This window comes from Barbatula barbatula (genome assembly GCF_947034865.1).
Source record: "Barbatula barbatula genome assembly, chromosome: 13".
In the NCBI taxonomy this organism is placed as follows: Eukaryota; Metazoa; Chordata; class Actinopteri; order Cypriniformes; family Nemacheilidae; genus Barbatula; species Barbatula barbatula.
Window position 1 is genome coordinate 13,366,695 of NC_136776.1, and position 18,304 is coordinate 13,384,998.

The 18,304-nt window shown below is 38.4% G+C and overlaps 1 protein-coding gene across 1 annotated transcript in view; it reads left to right on the forward strand.

Annotated features, from left to right (window-relative positions):
- The first annotated feature begins 420 nt into the window (after positions 1-420).
- LOC306902738 (semaphorin-3D) overlaps positions 421-18,304 on the forward strand; it is a 50,541-nt gene continuing 32,657 nt past the window's right edge. The window contains exon 1 of the mRNA XM_079471563.1: positions 421-580. The gene's annotated coding sequence lies outside the window, so the exon portion shown is untranslated. The remainder of the gene's footprint in view (positions 581-18,304) is intronic.

Below are 18,304 nucleotides of genomic sequence, written 5' to 3' on the forward strand. Positions count from 1 at the left end.
ATATCAAACACTTAATGTTAGAAATGGCCTGAAGTGCTTTGTTGATGTGTGTCATTCAGATCCTTAAAAGGAATTTGGCCACTTGATGCACTTATATCGTCAGAATGTTGCTGGGTGCTTATTAGATATCCAGACAAGTTAAACGCGCTTTTTCAGTTACTTTTAGCCAAGTGCTGTGAATGCGATGTACCCAAATTCACACAGGTGTCACGTTCCCATAACGCATATAACGGTTTTATAACTTAATATTTGGCAGAAACAAAGACGCAGTTCTTTCCAAATGAGAACACTTAAGATTTCCATCAAGCTGAAACACGTTTGTATTTTTTTTAACTGTTACTGTGGTCTGTTGTTGGCGGATAAACTACAAAAGACGCTCACACCGCGTCTGAATCAGGAGGGGGCGTGGCTGTCCAGCGCATCACGCAACAAACGCATTTGTTTATAGTGAGTGAATGAGGTGCGGACAGCGCACAAGTCTCACTGCGCATCTTTACGCTTCTGTCCCATCTGTCCACATTGCAGTAAAGTGGAATATCAGTGTCAAGAACGAAAAACGGGGAGAGGGAAATAACACCCGGTAGGTGTTTAAATGTTGTTTTGAGGAATGTGTCATATTTAACCATTTTGTAAAAGTTACTGACTGTATGGCACAGTGTTGATGTCAATTGGTGAGGCTTTATACGGAATTATTGATATATGTATAACTAAATGTATGTTTTCTTTATGGTGTTTGTTAATGATGTTGTGAAGTTAAATTAAATTCATTTGAGTGAAGGTGTGACTTATGGCTGGATACACTACAAGACCTTTAAAATCTGAATTTTTCTTAAGATAGAAATTACTTTTTAAAGTTTCGGAAAGAAAACTTGCTGATCAAATCTGCAGACTCAATTCAGACTGAAAATCTGAGGGTGTTGTTTATTTTAACGTTTACGTAATACTACTAATAATGTTTTCATTCCCTCTGTAGCAAAATATAAATATTTTTAGATCAAATATTGAAGCGTTTTACAGGTGTATGCCTACAGTAAACATAGATGCCTGATTTATTCCTTGCCTTTCATTATTAATGCCTTGGCTTGAAATGCCAACTTTGGACGGATGAAACTTTATTAACTGTTTGAAATCAGTTGATAAACAGTTATTAGTCAAATTCATTAGGTTTTAAATGTGGAGTATTGTCTTTGGCCTAATAAAATGAGCACGGGGGTCTCTCAGACCCCAAAATGGAACGGGGGTTAGTTCATAATGATAATCAATTCAAGTCATACTGACTGTAAGTGTTTAACACTTTACATTGTAACCTTACACAACCTTGGAGATGGGGCAGGATGTACATTAAATGTATTTCATTTTTTGGACGTCACTGGTGTTCATCCCCTGATTCTTTGCTTTTCCTGTTTGGTGCTCCACGTATTGTGTGTGTATTTGTTTGTTTCCGCCTCTGTGCACACTGTAAATTTCCTCCCATATATAGTAAACATCTAAAACAATCCAGGGATCAGACTTATTACACGCCTGCTTGCCATTTGTCTATCTATGATTTGAAGCCAGATGGATTGGGCTGTGAAGATTGTGAAACCTCTGATCTGATAATGGGTGCATGTTCTTGTCACAGGGAGTTTATGTTTCACACTCCTTCCTAGCACGCGGACAGATGTGTGTGTGTGTGCTCTGGTTTTGGGAGGGGTCCTCACGTAGAGCCCACATGAGAAAAGCCAGGCGGTGATTGTGAGACCCTTATCTGTGCTGACCAGCACTGCAGTCCCAAAGCTTTTGTTGTTTTATCGGGAGTACGCTTTGTTCTGCTGGTAACAATAACTGAAGTCAATGTGAACAGTTATACACTTTGAACTGTCCAATACTATAGTGTACTTGAAGTGCCAGAATCAGTGTCAAAGTTGGGACACACCCATTGATTCTAACAATAATTTTTTTTTACCATTTGAGGTTAAAATTACTTTCTGTGGAAATCAATAGCATCTGTTGTGCTTGAATATTATGCTAATGTTGTGTTTATGTATTTAACATGGTTTTAAGGTTAAGCAATGACTACAATTGAATCCATCTTACCAGTTGAAGTTTGTTTTCAGGGTATCAGATGATATTTTATAGACCTTTATGGATGACTCTCTGTGGAGAAGAACTTCAATGCCGTTCATCTTTTCCCCTTGAGAGCACATGAATGATTTCACGTCTTGGCTCTGGAACATCCGATACGTCAACGTTCTTTGTTCTTGCTATGCATATATCTACAGATTGCTCCATGCTCCAGTTTTTGCTATGGTATATGGTTTGATTTATAAATGCAGATCTGTTTTCTATTATCGAAAGGTCTGCGTCTGGTTGTCCATTTGTTTCCTTCATCCATACTGATCTGCCAGGTCTTCGGTGTAAATTCATTTGCAAGCTCATTTGGAGGTTTCTTTTTTCATTTATAGATGTTGCAATAGATCTCAGCAGGTATTCATTTATAGTATATGGCATTTAAAGATGCTTTTTGTGTGAGTGCAGTTTTATTTTGAAGGGTTTAGAGAAGGACAAGTTAAACCTACTGCATTTGTCTAAATGCCTCTTTAACTCTTTGAACTTTAAAAAAATGTTTCTTTTTAAGCACCCTCTGATCTCAAAAACCTTTTGATCCAACGGCTAATTCTTTAATGCTTTGCCAATATAAATGTGACATATTTAATAAAGACATTCATTTCTTTGCAAAATTGTAGTTTTGATGTCTTTACGATTATTGTAAAATGTGGAAAGTAATTGTTGAGTAATTGAAAAGAGATAAAAGCAAATAGACCACCCAAAGATCTGCCGTCTCTATCGTTCATCATGGGTTAACACAGTCTATAACAGAACCACTCTGCAAATTTCTGTGCAATGTGGAAAATATTGACTCACTTGAACGAAATCCGTTTCTCCCAGAAAAAGTTAATTTGCTTCTCTTAATATGGAAAAGAGGAATTGGATGCCGTGTCTCATAAAAGTCTATCGCAGTGTCAGTTGGGATTCATGAGCGCTTTCATGGGTTTGTATAGGCTGTGTAATAATCAGGTGATGTGCTAAAGTTATGTCAGGTGTCTCATCTATTATTATACTAATGTTTCTCCAACTGTACCTCTGGATGAAACTCAGAATCATAAATAATGTGGAATGAATGTGTCCGCAAGCTTTGGTCAGACTATTCAGCTGAATATGAGTTTGAAGTTCATATATCTGCGTGAAAAAAGATTCTGTTAGAAATGAAGTGTTTGGTGATGACTGTCACTGTTTCGACCCAACATAGGGGAAGATTGGTGGAAATGCATTCTCCAATTTCACAGGTATTAGATAATTGAACCGCAAAATGTCATTTTCTTGAAGACTAGACTAAATATAACTTTTTTTGGTAAGGTTTAGGTCCTTTTTAACTAAAAATGACAAAAATATTCTTTTTGATCTAAATAGATTTTATAATTTTTCCAAAAGTAAGTTTCTCTTTTATGTGGAAAAGTTACCCCATAATATTCGGTTTGGGGTCCCTCCTTCAATGTACATTTTAGGGATTGTCTGCATTGAACTGGGCAGGTGGATTTTGGGCAGTCGTCCAGCGGTACAGATAAACTGTCATTGTGCTTGGCTGCTTGTGAAAGAATGGCTGTCATTGGCTCACCAGCCATGTGCGTGTGTTGGCAAGAGGGCAAACAACATCCTGAGCGAATGACTCAATGACCCATTGTGGTGCCTCTCTATTATCTTAATTAATTGGCCCCTCTCTCCATCAGCTCAACAATAACAGCGTTCTGGCAAAATCTGTACTTCCTTCCCACAATGCATCTGTTGTAACCTGCTGTCTGGCGCCAAGCGCAGGAAGATCATAGCGAGGCTGGAAATGGCTCCATGTGGGGGAGTCAGTACGGAAGCTCTGTCTAAACACACAACCAGCTGTTTCGACAAATAATAGTTATGTGTACTGTTGTGTCATTAAACTATGTCATCATTTAGCCAAACTCGATTCCTTAGTCAAGCTAAATTTTGCTGTGTTATATAGTTTCAGAAAGCCCCTGTTCTTATGAGTTCTGGGAGACAGTTTTTTCTGCCGTGACTCATATATATCTTCGACTTCTATTGTGTTGGAGCGTCTGTAGTATTGTAAAGTGAAACGGTTTATTTTTCATGATGTTTGTGATGAAGTCTTTCAAAGTAGTGAAGCACCAATGTCTATTCTGGGGTTTTATAATAAAATGCACTATTATTGCAGTACTGCGAAACGGATATTATTCTCTCTGCCCATAAGAAAAAAGTTAAACTGGGAATATAGTGCTAGCAAGAACATGTATAAGTAACTTTACACCACCCATTCCATTTGTGCTGTGAACATGAATGATGTTTAATTGGAAGTGTCAAAAATATGTTACAACCTTTCTAAGAGATCACACATACAATTTTAGCCTGAAGGATGTTCAAATATGAAAAACCTTTACTCTGCAAGGACACATCCTTGAACTTGAGGTGAACTTACAGCCCAGCTAAGATAAATATGTTCTAAGAATGTTTTGCGAACATTCTTTTTTATATGTGAATGTTTTAAACGTTCCATTAAAAATGTAAGTTCAGCAACGTCTTACACTCTTTAAATGGATGTGTTATTCGTAACACATTGTTCATTATGCTACATTTTGTGTGTATTTTGTGTGAAATAAATGAAAGGGACAAAAGTAAAAAATAACAAAATGTGTTGTCCTTAACTGAACACAGCACATGCAAATTTTCAGAGTTTATAAAATGATTATATCCTATTTCAATGTAACCAATATAAGTTTTTTTATTTACATTTACATTTATTAATTTGGTGGATGCAAAGTTTACCCAAAGTGACTTACATATCTAGTGTATACATTTATTCTTTTTTACAGGAACAACATACAACTTAACACATCAAAATCACATACATGAAAAACGTAAAAAAAATATCATTAAATATTAATAATAAAAAGTAGAAAGAAAATACGTATAAACAAGCCCACCCCCAACGTATACCTTTTTAGTATGTGTGTTCCCTAGGATCCAACCCATGGGCAGCGCAATGCTCTACCAAGTGAGCTACAAACTACTTTTTTATTACTTTGTGAGAAAGCGTGCCTTATGTGTCCATCTTCGTTTTTGATCACTGTTTATCTTAGTTTCTTGTCTGAAACATACCAACGCTCTTGATACTTAAACCAGGCCGTTGCACTCCATCAAATAAAAAAGCCGCACCTGGAGCAGAGATACAACTAGCAGCAAACCGCTCCCCCCTTTCTATTCTTCTCAATGTTTGGTTGGATGACCCTTGAGGTCTTGGCATGTCAGAGAGCTCCACGGGGGAAGCTTACCTCCTGGTATGGGGCTCTTACTCCGCTTTCTCATCCTTTCAAACTATCAGCACAGAAATTCTTCAGGGCCAAGAAGCCAAAGATAAATCATGTTGAGATTATAGGCGACTGCGCATCAGCAGCTTTTCGGAGCGTGGATAACAAAACGCCATCGTCAAGGGGTCTCCTACAGTATCATTCCTTGATTCTTCTTTGTGTTTTCCTACATGCCAGAACGAATGATATGGTAGAGGAATTAAAAAGGTACGACGGCCAAGTAGGACCAGCTAAAAGATTAAAGACTTCCCATGATTTAGTAACGTAGTCACTGTTTCACATTTGGTGTAAATCATTTACAAGTTATCGCTAAGCCAACACCCGTCGAGCGGCACGTTGCAAAGATGTACGCTCTTTTAAGTGAGCGGGTCGACCCCTGCTGTTTCATCTACCGTTTGTAAAGAGAAGTCCTTAGAAGAAGGATCTGTAAATCGCTCTCAAAGGCTTAGAAGAGAGGAAATTTGTAATTGGCCCCCAGTTTTAATATATATCCTCTCGGGTTTAATGTCATTTGAGCTAAAACAGTTATCAGAATAAATAGCATTCACAGACAGCAACAAGAACAGTTCTCGCTCTGTCGCTGCTGTAAATACATGTCCCCTCAAATGCCCTGGGAACATTTTTGTATAAAAGAGTCTCTCTGGAAATAGTTTGCTTAATTCAAATGGAGTACTTTTCCTGTAGGCCCAGATAGACTGTTCTCTGTTGTGTACGTGGAGGTGTTGGTTGAATGTCTGCGGGGTGGGTGGTATGTGCAAAATGTGAAAATACTGCCATCAACTTGTATAGGACTCCTTCTATCAGCAAACACCAAAGAATATATTTTGAGAAATGTCTTGGTGGTTTTGTGTTCATACAATGAAAGTCAATGGGGGTCAATGTTGTTTGGTTATCAACATTCTACAAAATATCTTCTTTTGTGTCATACAGTCATAAAGTCATACAGGTTTGAAATGACAAGAGCGTATGTAAATGATAAAATAATTGTAAATTTTGTACAAAGTATCCCTTTAAAAGAAACATGGGACAGTTTGTTTTGCATCAACGTTTAATGAGAAATGTACACATTTTATATTAAATTATTAGGCAAGGATGATATGTAGAACTGTGGCGTCCAGTTTTGCATAAGATCTCTTTTTTGTGGGTACAGAATCAAGAATTTACATGGGTCTGCTTATAATTAGGCGCCTTTAGAAAGAATGGAACATATTTATGTTTTATTGTATAAACTGCACACATGCTTTGATCAAAAACCATGCATAATATTGGGACTGGTCCACAAACCCATCACACAAAACAGTAATGAAAAAAAGGTTGGCCTTCAGTTTAAAGGGAAATAAATAATGTCCCTAAGTGGGATAAGCAAAGACAAAATATGCACATCATTTTAAACAAACTGATGGTCAAAGTTAGATTCTGCTGTCTGAATGTCAAAATACTGGAGGTCGATAAACGGGAAGCGTAACAATCTTTTTTATGGGTGGTGTGACATCCAGTGTCTAGAATGAGGTCACTCGGACCACCGGGGATGAAAACCTATAAGTTAAGCAGAAGTTTGTTGACGTTGTAAGCGCGGTCAGAAATGTAAGGAACCTTGCACGTGAATCAAAATAATTGTTGTTAATTATCTGAAAATGATCTAATAAAGGACAATTTAAGTGGTGTTCATGTGAGGTCAGATGGTGTGTCGGCATTGATATCTCTTAAAGGTATAGCTCACCCAAAAATGAATTTTCCCTCATGTCATTTTAAACCTGAAGGACATTCTTTCTTCTGCAGAACACAATTGAAGATGTTTTTAAGAATGTTGGAGAACGAACAACGGCAGTACCCATTGGTTTTGTGTCCATACAATAGAAGTCAATGGGTGTGTTGTTAAGTTTAAGTAACTATCCCTTTAAAGATTCTAGCTGGAGTTATGGTTAATAGAAATAGTTTTTAACTGCATACTTTTAATGACTATATCTCATTTGACCCAAGCCAAAGCAAGCATAATTTGCAATATTTGTGTGTTTGCTCAATGCAGTTGTGAGTTACGAACATGTCCCTTTGTAAAAAAGAATGTTAAATGTTTTGCCATGGATTTTTGGTAAGGATAAATGTGCATTGTTTGTTTTGACACCGAATCAAACCGGCTTTAAGTCTAGCAGGTGTTGTTTGGCATTCTATCATCTTAGACTAAACAAAATCCCAAAGCAACATGATGTGTCTAGACAGTGATGTTAACAAGCTGTAGTAAAAGTCCCGATATAGAAAAGAAATCAGCTTCAATGGAGTGCAACAGTGACAGCCCACTTTTTTGGCAACCTTGGTTCTGGAAATAAATATTTTTCCAATCATTTCCTCCATGGACATTTAAAAATAAATATTCAGTAAAGAGTTCAACAGCCTTGAACCAAATCAAACAGCTTTGAGATAAATCGCACCATTACCACCACATTTAATTTAAAGCACCACAGAAAAGCGTTCTTTGATTGGACAGTGTTTTATCAGGAAAGAAGATACTTTGAGAAAGGTCTGAGTGGTTTTGTGTTCGTACAGTGGAGTCAATTGGGATCAATCCTGTTTGTTAACCAACATTCTTCAAAATATCTTCTCCTGTGTTCTGCAGAAGAAAGAAAGACATACAGGTTTGAAATGACTTTTTGGGTGAACTATCTGTTTAAAAGATTTCTTACTTTCAGAACCAGACTGCTGCGCTCAATACAAAAGAATCAAACTATCATCTAGATTGGTCAAGTGTACTGTAAATGGAGATGATTTCAGAACCTGAGGGGAGATAACCGTAAAGTCTTGAGAGGAAATCTCAGCTAATGGGAAAATCGTCACCATCCTTTGCCTGGGAGATTCATGCTGTGTTTTAAAGAGTTTGAAGAAGGGGCTTGGTCCCCTTAGGTCAGGGACCTGCTACGTAGATGGTTCATTAGCTGTTTACACAATTGCCAACAGCAATGGCTTGTGAATTCTTGGAAATGGGCAGGAATTGTGCACATTGTTTTTCCGCTTTCCACCAGTTTCCTGCTCAATTGCCATTGCCAATGGCAGATTGCATAAGGGTTACATATGGACTACAATTTCTCTAGGGACCTTGAAGAAGTATGTACAGATGTTTTACAGTTTTGACGCATTTGTCATATGTGTTGTTTCACTCCCTTTCTGTTTTGTAACAATATCTGCTGTCTGGGAACTCTACCACAACATTCCCTCAGGATTCTACAGCTGGTATACACTCCCCTCCAGTTCCCTAAACCAAAGGTATTTGTCTGTAACGATATTTTCAAACATGTGGATATTTCCCCAGTTTTAAAATGTACAGACCGGTGGCTGTTTATTGTAATGTTACGAGCCGTAATGAGTCCTGACGGTCACTTGGACTAAATGTTGATTTAAAAGCTCCAGTAGTAAACGCGAGTTGACAGGTTACTAATTGTTGGTTCATTCCCAACTTTTCCCATCCGGGATACGCTTCTGATGCAGACATTTGCAGGTGCTCCTGAGAAAAAAGAGAGAAGTTACAAGGAAGTTTGAGTTTAAAGATTTAAAATAAAATTAGTTTTGCCCATTTCTTTCACAATTCATAGTCATAATAACCTATGTTACTGTAAATGTTTGCTTATCTATTGTTATCGCTCTCTCTCACACAAGCACATACACCATACACCACTAGTAATACACATCCTGAGAAGGAAGACTCTCATTGTTACATACTGGTTACTTTTAAAGATATTTTTTTATAGAATGTAGTCATTACAATTAAAAACATTAAATAACAACAATAAAGAAAACATCAATTATTTATCGTTGCCAAGAATGCTGGACAAGAAAAAGTAACATTTGTATCTTCGTATCTTCTGTTTTGGTGTCAAGAAACTCAACAAGAAGAGCCTTGTTTAATATCTCCACAATTTAGTACCACGTTTGCATGTTGTAGGGAAATCAGCCACAAATGGCTTAAACTTGTCTCTGCATATTAAGTTTAGACTTTTAACATAGAAAAATTACACACTTGACCTCTGAATATTATCTGATATTTAAGCCAGCCCATCAAATCTCATTTCAAAGTAGAGGAGACCTGGATCCTGTCAAACTGAAAACATGTGAAGTGGAGAGTAAATCTGTCCCTCTTCATCGTTGCACTTCACCTTGCCAGAGGTGAGGATAACAGAGCTCAGCTGCCGGTATGTGAAAGAGACGTCTTCCTGCTCTACTGATTCCAGACTTCAGTAGATTACAGTAGGGTGCAGATTGTTATTGTGATGTTCAGAGTCACCGGGGGTGTGGGCGTGGGAGGTGTAAGGCTGTAAGGTTGATAAATCTCTGATGCATGGACTAAACCACTGAGGCTTCACATGAACTGCATGACATAGCTGTGTTTGGTTATTTGGTTATGAAGCAAACCAGAGTTTCCAAGTGTCCTGGAGGTCTATTGTTGTGGAATTTTCTTATTCCTTAATCAAGGTGAGTCAATTTTGACAAACGCAACACACAGAGACATCAGGTACTTTGCAAAGTATTTTATTGTCGTTTAATCTGCATCATAAGCAATGAGCATGGTGCAGAGCAAAGGCACTCTTTCCTTCTGCACCCAGAGTTTATATATTAAAACGTGAAAACCCCCTCCCTTTGCCCCCTAGCCAGAATCCCGAGCTGGTTTCCGAGAAGTGATGCCCGTTATTCCAAACAGAACATCTTGGCCTCTGCTCGAGGGCAAAGGCAGAGTGGTATGACGCGTATAGAGAAAAACATGATAACATAGAGAAGAAAACATGGATAAAAACTTCATAAACATATAGATAGACACATCAAGAAGCTAGACTAGAAAATTTCCATTACATTCCCCCCTTTTATCATATATGATAACCAAAATCTTTATACTTTGACCATGTAAGATGAGCAACGCCCTTTCTCTTACAGGTTTCATTCTTCTATCTAAACAATTCTTAAAATCCCACTAGAATTGGTAACACCACCTGCTTCAGCCCCATTCCCCAACTTTAGCAATTCCACCACTTCAACAGGCTGTTCAGTCATATCATCCAGCTTCCTGAATGTAGAAACAACAACTGACCCTGAGCTTTTTACACACACGCTGCTTTTCTCTGCGGTGAACACATCTAAAACTAACCTACCCTGCAATCCTAATTCCCTACTTCCAAACTGTTCAATTCTGTACTTTTCTTACCACCTGGTTCTCTGCACTCTGTCTTTTCTAATTCGCATGCGCGTGTGAGTGCAATGAGCTCTGCTGTCTGAGCAGAGAAATGGTCCCTAAAAATGATATCAATTGCTTCTTTTCTTTTGGACTTGCGATGTCTGTAATTGCAGACACGCTTTGCGGACAGCTGTCTGCCGCGGTCAGTATTTTCGTGACCCAATAAATGAACAAATCGTTTTGCCAGCTGGACTTTAGATACATTTACTTTGTGTTCTTTTCTCTTATCTTTTTAACTGGAAACAAAGACCTGCGCACCGGTAAATTTGGGCATGGCACAACTATGCCTTTATTTTTTAATCTTTTTAAACTCATTAAATATTGGCCTTATGCCATTGAGGGCTTCTGTTTTGAGGCTTCTGTTTTGAGGGGGAATTGCTGTTTGCGTGGACGAAAATGACCCTTGGGCGTTATCACACAACAGGTTCACAGTTCCTAATCAACCAAACATAATATTTTCCTGTTATCAACAGTTGTACGGGCACCTTTCCCAAAATTTCTGGTATGTCAATACTCATCATTAATCTTTTTTAGTGTGTGAAAACACTTCAAGTCCCCTTGTTGCTGACAGACAGGCATGATTCTCACGATGGGCATGCAACAAATTTGAATATTGCACGTCATCCCTTTTAACCCATTCTATGGCGTGCGCATATTTGTCAGAAAAACACCCACAGCTCCCCACACCATTGTAATCAACGTCATGAGGCTCTGTGAGGCAATACATTCTACATCGTACTTACGTAATTCAAAACTACATCGTACAGCTGTACGAGCGCTGCACTCGGGTCGTGTTGGTATCATGCTCAATCTGTCATCATACACATTATGACTCTGCCCAGCAAATGAATCGGGCAGCAGTCAGACATGAGAGACCTGTGTTGAAATTTGACACTCCCCAACTCACATTGCACCCTTTTGACATAAATTATTTTACATTAGAGCCACTAGCATTTAGGGAAAACACAGCTAGTTTAGACTCTGGCAAATTTAAACACTTCTTGTGAATCACAGTAGGCTATTTGTTGCCCCTGAATCTATCAAAAATTCAAGCGGTTTGTTGCACACAAGCATTGTGCATTTTAGCAAAGTTCAGAAAGCGGTTTCATTCATCATGGAATGTGAGCTAAGCAGATCTTCGTTGCATACAGTAGGAAAAAGCATTTCTTCATTGCATATGCTAAGGGAAATCATACTCACCACCCTCGGAATGATGCCTCACCTCCTCACTTCCATCTACCTTTTCTCTTGACCTCCGTGATCTCCGAGGCTCAGGACAATCTTTGTGCCAGTGCCCCGTTCTTCCACAATTGAAACACTTCTCTGGATCATAATTACTAGAGGGTTTAAAACCTCCTCTCCCTCGCCATCTTCCTATTCTTCCGTGTTCTCCTCCGATATTCATTAGAGCCATGTGGAGTTCTTTATCTTGGGTGTTTTTCTTCTGAAGCTCTTTCTTGCCTGTTTGTCTTTCGGCGTGTACAGCATGACGGACGATCTCACTCATTCTCATGTGATCTGGCTCGATGCACGATTTTTCCACTTTTCGTCTCAGCTCTCCCCTTAGGTTTCGCAGAAAAGCGGATCTGAAATGTCCTTCGAAGGGACCAATGTCTGGTCCGTCTGCATCAGGTTGAAGTCCAGAATGTTCTTTAAACACTTCCTCCACAGGTCATTTACCCTGTAACTTTCTCAGGTCAGATGGTTTCAGTTTGACTTTCAACAGTCTCTCTAATTCTTTCATTGAGGGTGAGAATTCTTTGCAAAATGTCAAAAGTTCTTTATCTGTCGGTGCTGGTTGCGCTCTTTCTTGCTTTTGACGCACCACGGGCTGTGGTGTAGACGGCACTTGTGCTGGTGGAGACACTGGTGGGGGCACTGGAGCTGCCTCGATCGGGTTCAGATGTCGGTGAGGAGGGACACAATCATCCTCCGGTTGGTGTTTGTACTCAGTCATAGATGGGGGTAAAGAAGACAGAGGGGTTAAATCATTATATTCAAGCAAAACAGGGTACAATGGAGTTTTCGGTGGTGGCAGTTCTTCCAATGCCATTCCTTTAAAAACATAGTCACGTCTATTAGCTTCCCTCTCCCATAACTCTAAACATTTACACGCTTCATCATATTTTTCCCTTTCTCTTTTGGACATTTTAAATATGTCTTTTTTCCCCATGTGTTCTCTTATTTTCTCTAATTTTGTGGTACTAAATGTACCGTTTTCTGGAAAGTTAGCTTTTTCTAATAGGGTACACCTTGTAAACTTCCCGTTCCCCACCTTTTCCTCATTTCTCTGTATGTTGGTTTATCCATATTCACGATTCTGAGTAGTCCCCCCTCTAATCAGGCTGTTTAGAATCTAACACGATTCAGAGTAGTCCCCCCTCTAATCAGGCTGTTTAGAATCTAACACGATTCAGAGTAGTCCCCCCTTCTTAAATCAGACTGTTTAGCGCTAAGTAGTCTCCCCTTAATCAGGCTGTTTAGAATCTTTTTGACTCACCGTTTTTCACTTTTGTGCCTTGCACTGAGTTCTTTTGGGATCACGTCAGCTTGGGGTCCGGAGTAGAGTTCTCTCATCCCTGTATGGGGTTAGAGCTGGATTTGCTATGTCCAGGATGATCAGTCAACTCTAGTCCGTTCTCCGTCAGCCTTGTGATCCCATACCTCGTCGCCAAATTGTTGTGGAATTTTCTTATTCCTTAATCAAGGTGAGTCAATTTTGACAAACGCAACACACAGAGACATCAGGTACTTTGCAAAGTATTTTATTGTCGTTTAATCTGCATCATAAGCAATGAGCATGGTGCAGAGCAAAGGCACTCTTTCCTTCTGCACCCAGAGTTTATATATTAAAACGTGAAAACCCCCTCCCTTTGCCCCCTAGCCAGAATCCCGAGCTGGTTTCCGAGAAGTGATGCCCGTTATTCCAAACAGAACATCTTGGCCTCTGCTCGAGGGCAAAGGCAGAGTGGTATGACGCGTATAGAGAAAAACATGATAACATAGAGAAGAAAACATGGATAAAAACTTCATAAACATATAGATAGACACATCAAGAAGCTAGACTAGAAAATTTCCATTACACTATCTTTTGAGAGATGGGGAGGGCTTGTTCAGATGAATGATCACATGTTGGACTAGTACCACTTTTTAATTTAACAATTTTTTTATTTAAAGAGATAACATGTCAGGCTATGAGGCACTTTCAAATCTATTCTTTTCAAGATAACTCGCAGTTAAAACAAATGGGTATTTTGCTTGAACATTGATATTGATTAATTTAGCTTTGAGCAGATGCTTTTCTCCCAAAGCGACTTGTAAATGAAGGAGCATTCAACATTTTGTTCGGTTATCTGGTTATTAATGAGAAAAACATTGGAACACTGCCCAAAACACAATTAAAAAATAAATGGTTATATTGGAGATTGTATTGGTTTTAATGGAAACTACAACGGTGTCTAATGGTATGTGATGGATTTTTTATCTGGCAGATTGATACTATTTGAATAGTGATGAAAAGACTGACGGTTCATATTGGTATTTGGTAACACTTTACATTAAGGTGCCCTTTATGAAGCATTTATTAATGTGTTCATTAATGATTAATAAGTAATTTACAAATGCATTATGAATATGAATAAAGGGTGGGGGGGAGGTTCTAATGAAATTCCTGCCAAATTGTGAGCAGGTATAAGAAAAACAACATAACACCCTACAGTGTCCAGTTTGACAGCCTTTATTGCAAACAACATCAAGATAATAATGAATCTGCTTTCAAGTCAAATAAATAATGAATAAATACATTTATTAAGCATTTATAATATGTAAGTTAAAATGGCTCACTATTTGGCAGGTGTTTTGTTAGAATCCCTCTTTTTATTCATGCAGTTATAACTGCTTCATAATGCATTTGTAAATGACTTATTAATCATTAATAAACACATTTATAAATGCTTTATAAAGGGTACCTTAGTATAAATTGTAATCTGGTATTTTAATAAAAACCATTAGAGTTTTGATTATGGTTTCTATTGTTGTTTTTAGCAGAGATGTTTTCATGGCACCATGTTTGTGACACCTTTTTTTAACAAAAAATTTAACAATTTTTATGTGCCAACTACTTGCCTAACATGAATAAGGCAGCATTTTTTTGGGGGGATCTGCATGAACGGGCATCGTTTTGACAACGTTGTTGAAACGTTTAAAAACACACTTTTCCATTGTAGTACACTGCTGTCATGTAAATGTGCCTTTTGCCACACTAGTAGAAAGTTGCAGATCCTGGTCAATGGTGATTAAACTTGTACTGACTTTTTTAACTTCCTTAAATCTTTTGCTTGCATGACGCAAACACGGTGGATGTGCATTGACTCAAGACACTCCTTCACTACTGAAGAAATAATGACACCTCCTCGTTATTCAGCTCTTCTCTGCATGCAAACTCATAACCTTCAAGACCTCCAGCACCTGAGGCATTTGTTACTCAGTTGTTAATTTTTATGTTGGAGAGAAACTGTAATCCTTCCTGAAGTCTTCCTAACGGCCTCAACAAATTTCTTGTTGTAGCCTACAAAGACATATTCATGTAAACACCTCCATTCTTAACTCCTTGAGCCGCTGGCATAGATTGTGTTTGTGTCGCCAAAACCTTAACACTAGTGAAACATGGCATTATCCATGGGAATCAGATGACACCTAGACCCACGCCCTTAAGATGCCCGTGCTTATGAAATCAAACCACAAGCAGACCTTTTCACCTCATTTCTTGAAAGCTTCAAGAAACTTCTAGGAGTTTTGCATTATAATAAGACCCATTATAATAAAAGTTCCTCGCCTGAGGAAAAATTCTGTGTTTTTGACATGAATGGCAGTGGTTCGGAAAGAATAGGGCTGAATTAGAATGTGTTTTGTTGTAAGGCGCCCATGGATACATGTCCCGCCATGTTAAGCCGGTGCCTTTGTGAATGTTAAAATGGGTGACTATGTAGCTTGTTTTTCGGCTGGTTGAGCCCAGTGTTGTTTGCTCACGCGGTAGAAGATCTTTTCACGGCTCAGAGCGGATCTTAATGTGCGGACCCGCCTTTTCATTCACAACGAGGCTCTCAATGAATACATAATCTACATCTCTCTTTGTATGGCTGTGTTTCTGTTGCTCATTTTTAATCCAGTTACGATTTTGTACAGTTCATTGTATGTGCCAATTATCTGAGCGGTATATATCACGGTAGGCTATAAATGTTTCACCCATTAATATGGCTTCATTTTTCTAATCTGTTCAGTCCGATTGTTGTTCAGGTTTTAATGGAACTTCTACAGAGAGAACCCGAATAAGTCTGTCAGTCAAGAATCTGGATAGAGATCATTGGAGCAGAATAGTGAAAACTCCCGCTGTTCCCAGAATTCTCTCTGGTCACAGAGCTGACAGGAAGTGAGAGTCTTCATCCGTGCCTTGACAAAGTCCCATACAATGTGTAACCCTGCAGGGATAATTGTTTTCCTGTCCACTGCTTGGGGTGTTTGTAGCATTTCCACATCCTTGACTTTTTGTACTGGAAGTGGCTCAGCATGCCTTTTAACTTGGAAGGAACAAACATGCTGGTACTTCACTATTTTGTGATTTTTAACTTCCGACCCCCAAATCGGACCCCAACAGTCTTTTGTCTAAATTGTCCTTTTTGGTATGCATTGCGTTGTTAAAGATGTATTAAACAGTACGACAAGAATACGATACAAGACGTATCCAAGGAAGCAGGCTCTGGAGTGAGCTGGCATTTTTCTTGTTTCACGTTGTGTGACTTTGTCACCTGGAAGTGAGTTAATATCAACAACTTCCTCTTGCAGTTGCTTTATGGCTTTCCCACAAGTACGGTTTGTTTGTTTTCTTTCCTCATATTGAAAAAGTTGATGACCAGGTGTTGTACAGCCAACGTTTGTCTGATTTTCTGCCTGTCTTTATGATTTTTGTCATTCCAATCAGTTTGGCCCACTGCTGCACAACTTCCAGGAGTCTGGGTTTATATTAGGGCTATCATGATATTAAATTTTTCACAATTATCGAGACCAAAAGAATAAATGATGCAGATTATATTTTTGTATATGTTGAAACAAAAATGTGTAATGCTGTTAGTCGCTTTTATTTATTTATAAAATAATAAAAAAGAAAACTCAACTCAACTTGTGCACATTTCTCCTGTATTATACATTATGTGTACTTTATCACTACTTGTTACTTTTACATTTTCATTAATGCATTTGACAGACGCTGTTATCCAAAGTGACTTACATTGCATTATACCATACATTTGTATAAGAAATCCCAAGGATCAAACCTACGACCTTGGCATTGCTAGCACCATGCTCTAACCACTGAGCTAAGGGTAAGCTACATTTAGATGGACAAGATATCTAATAAAAGTCTACACCTTTTTTCTGCTTATTTCTAAACAGTTTTCTGCACATTTGTTCAAAGATGACATTGATTTTTTCTAAACACTTGTCTATTTATTGTGGTTTCATCGATTTCAGACCCTGTTAAACAGCCCCTTCCACACTAAATGTGTAGTTTTGCAGCCAGACACGTAGATCAGACTCTATGGCAATGATTAGAAGTCTGGCTTACTTAAGGCTATAACTTTTCAGACTCTTAAGTAGTCAGCACAAATTGTCTCGGGATGCTACATGCCTCCACAGAGTCATTAAATATGATTGAAACCATATCTCATTCACTCAATAGTCAAGATTACAGAAGGAAATTCTTGTTAATACAATAATTCAAAACGTTCATGCTTTGCTAGCCATTTTCACTCACTCCTAAAAGGGACATGATATATTACATAAATAATCTTAAAAAATATGCTATATAAGTATATGCCAGATCATCACCACCTGGCACAACTCATGCATAGTTGCTGTTGAGTCAAGAATGATGTGTTTACTTTCTCAAGAAGATTCATAGGTAAGCTAATAAGTCTCTGATCACTCCTTGGGCACCTGTGCTGCTGCCAACGCAATAAATCCAGCTTCTTACCCTGGTAAAATATCACAAGCGCACGGTGTAAATCACCCCTGGGGGTGTAGTACGTGTCAAGTCAAGGCCGTAAGAGAATCCAATGTCTTTGCTTCTCTTAACCTTGAGTAATCAAACTGGAATATGAATCCTCAATATCGAGTGTCTGATAAACGCAGGTATTTACCCACAGAAATGTACCCATAAATCATTTCACCAAACAAGACGGACCTCAGTTGGGAGCCTTTGGTTTCCATCTCACTTGAGTTTTTATGTCTTAGCAATGACGTAATGAGCTTTGAATCAATGAATGGAGCAAAAGAGAAAGCCTATCTTCATTTTGCATATGTTTGAGGCCTTTTCCATTTTTCTCGGTTCGTGACTGTCCCCGGGGGTCCCCTAAGTGGCGCTCTGTGGTCTTACACACAATACCCTCATCATGGGAAAATGGTTCCCCTGAGTGCCAACACAAAAAGTGCAGAACTTTCAATGAGATCCTATTCTTGGATTTTCAATACCGTACATCATACGTAAGTTGGCCAAAATCCATTTAATTCACTGCAAAAATGATATTCCTAGTAAGCATTCTGTTTTGTCTTTATTGAAAATATTGTGAAATATATAGTGAAAAACTTCTTAAATCAATATAGAATTACTTGAAAAGAAAAGTTTGACCTTTTTCTCAAGTACCTA